This window comes from Pocillopora damicornis, chromosome 9 (genome assembly GCF_964200805.1).
Source record: "Pocillopora damicornis chromosome 9, jaPocDami1.2, whole genome shotgun sequence".
In the NCBI taxonomy this organism is placed as follows: domain Eukaryota; kingdom Metazoa; phylum Cnidaria; class Anthozoa; order Scleractinia; family Pocilloporidae; genus Pocillopora; species Pocillopora damicornis.
The window spans coordinates 13,437,174-13,440,076 of NC_142678.1; the positions used below are offsets into that span (position 1 = coordinate 13,437,174).

The 2,903-nt window shown below is 40.8% G+C and overlaps 1 pseudogene; it reads right to left on the reverse strand.

The window, feature by feature from the left end:
- On the reverse strand, positions 1-2,005 carry LOC149040243 (uncharacterized; annotated as a pseudogene).
- Positions 2,006-2,903: the final 898 nt, after the last annotated feature.

A 2,903-nucleotide genomic window follows, 5' to 3' on the forward strand; every position in this document is an offset into this window, starting at 1 on the left:
TGTTTTATAAGTAATTTCTTAAGGAAAAAAAGAAAACCCACATAGCAAACAATCCAGAAAAAAGACGAAATCAGATTATACACTTTGCAGTAGACCTCTCTTGAAAGTAGGATTGTTCAAAACTTTACGCCCAAACCAAGAGAAAGTAAGGGGGTTATTTTCTCAGGCCTGAGTTGATTCCGCAAAATGAACGTGGAAACAAGTCAAGAACATTTGCATCTGTTTTATAGAACAATCAATCGATATCCTATTTTATAATCCATGACGCCGGACTCTAGCTTGACGTATGAAGGTCCTAGAGCTGCAATGCGTCCTTCAGTGCTCACTGCAATCTTATACAGGAAATAGCCACTTTTGTAGATAAAAACGCTTCGTACAAACTCACCATCTTTGGTGTATATTCCAATACAGAGGAGCTCTTTTTCATCGTCAGTACTAGCCAAGACGACTTGTTGACTTTCCCTGTGAAATGCAATGTTTGGAAAGTGAACAAACCCTTTGAGATCAAACTTACTTAGATGATCACCGAGTTCGCTAAATATGTGTACACAGTGGGAAGGCGCTTGGTCCACCACCATAACTCTGCCATCACTTACAGTGCTGATGTCTCGCGGGCTCTTCAAATTTTGTTCTCCAAAACTGCAAACAAACTGGCCATCAGTCTCGTATAGATCCACAAAATGATAGTCCTTTGTATAATTGCCTTTCAATACCATCACTTTGCCACTATCACTAACTGACAGTTTACACAGATTGCACTCGAGGTCCATTGTCCTCTCGCGAAACTTGTGATACTGGTCAGCGGATTTATCGAACTTAAAAATCCAACGCTGATGATTCTTTTCTTCAACCAGCACATAAATGTTGTCGTTTATGTGTGTCGCCAGTTTAACCTTCCAGTTTTCCGTAGATAGCTCTTTACCATTGTCATCAATAAAAGGAGGAAGTCTGAAACACTTCACAAATTTGCCACTATTGTCAAACACCTTGATTGTCAAGTCATAGTCGGCTACAATATATTGCCCGCTTGAGTTAGTAGCGATATCTAGTGGATTTTTTATCCTGTGCTCCTTTTCACCATCCTGACCAATTGTCCATGATAGATCACACTGCTCCATACCTTGTTCACGTAGTAATAGAGCCAGTCTCCTGTCATGCAGTAAGTCAACTTTCTCCTCTCCTGTATCGACATTGGGCCACTCCAGGAGTAGAAGCCCTCTGCTGCATATCGCTTGTGTGACATCGAAGGCGACACGATTGACGCGACAGACACCGGAAATGATTTTTACTCGTTCTTCTTGGTAAAACAAACCCATCACCGCACTGATTCCTGTCTTGAGCTGTACTTTAAAGCTTTGCTGAACCATTGGCAGACCGTTTAGCTCTTTAATACATACTTTACACAGCGCTGCAGCATCCGATAGATTGTCTATTGCCTCTAGTACTGTTGCCATCACTCGGTACTGCATTGCTAAAATGCGGTCAGTTGTTGATAGTGCTTCATTTGAAAATGTTATTGTTGCCATTTCACGGGCACGTTCGAATCTCTCCTTCGCACTAGAAAGCTTTCTTGTAGCAGATTCAGTAAATTCTAAATTTCGCATTCTTTCAGTGAGCGACACAACTTCCGCACAAGTCGCTTGTGCTGTACCCACGCCAAACTCACTCCTTGACCTTGTCTCGTCAAATCCTTCATACAACAACTCGATTCCTTCTCTAAAGAAGCTGATACTTGCTAGCAAATCTTTTCTTGACAATCCATCCAACTTGGAGCTCATGTCGTCGATTTCACTCAGATGATGTTACGAAATTGTTTATGTGTTACATCGCTTAGCTTTTCGACTGCTTTATCTCTGCCTTTATGCACAAGCCATCCAAAAGTCGCTTGAAAAACTGCAATGGGGATCACAGCCATGATAGCAATTAAGGAAAATCAGAGGAAAAATACGTTTTTAACGTGACTCGATAGAAGTTCCTTGATTACAGCAAGTGAGTGTAACATTAGGATTATCGAATTCCTCAGCCGTCAGCAACACTATTGGCAGTTGTGTCAATCTGCAGCGCAGCCGGTTGCCGCGTCACTCGAAACCAAGGTCAACACTGCGGTTTAATTAGTGATTACACCGGTGCGATATAGGTTTCGGTTGTGATCATGGATTGAAGAGTTTGGAGTAGTGACATAAGAGGTAGAAAATGAAATAAAATTTAAAAAGAAAGAAACCAATAAACAAAAAAAAAGCGAAAGGAAGGCCATCATGTTAAAAATGAGAAGGCAAGTCTAGGCATTTTCAACTGAAGGAAAAAAAAAAGAAAACAGCCTCTCCATGTACCGTTCTCGGCAAATTATTTCCCCCACAATGTTATTTCGTTCTACAGATTATACATCCCGCCCCTCGTGATGTTCTACTTTTGACCTTGGAACCGAAATAACGGTCGTTTTATTTTGAATTCGGAAAGTTACATTGCACGTTGGGAAGCTGTTTCAGATTCGGAAGCTATTAACAGAAACCTCAACAAGAAAAAAGCGAAGATAAAAACACCGGCAGGGATTGAAAAACATTACCGACAACGAAGAAAGTAATCAGATTAATTATGTTAAGTTAAAAATGTCTTTAAAGTATTTTTCACCTCGGAGATTGGATAACGATTAAGAGGTCAACTACTTTAGAGGATATGTTTTGTCTCTGCTCTATATGACGAATTGCGTTGCGACTGAAACTGGCCTCCGACAGAAGTGGTTCTTCATTGTAGAAGGCCCAAGTCATAATCACCTCTCGCCTCTTGCCTCTACCAAGTCTCTGCAAACTCGAGGAATAAATTTACTGAGCCACTCTTTCAACTTATCACCAATCTTCACACTACTCTCATCTTTGCTATACGCGTTGGTATTTCAGAAATTAGCG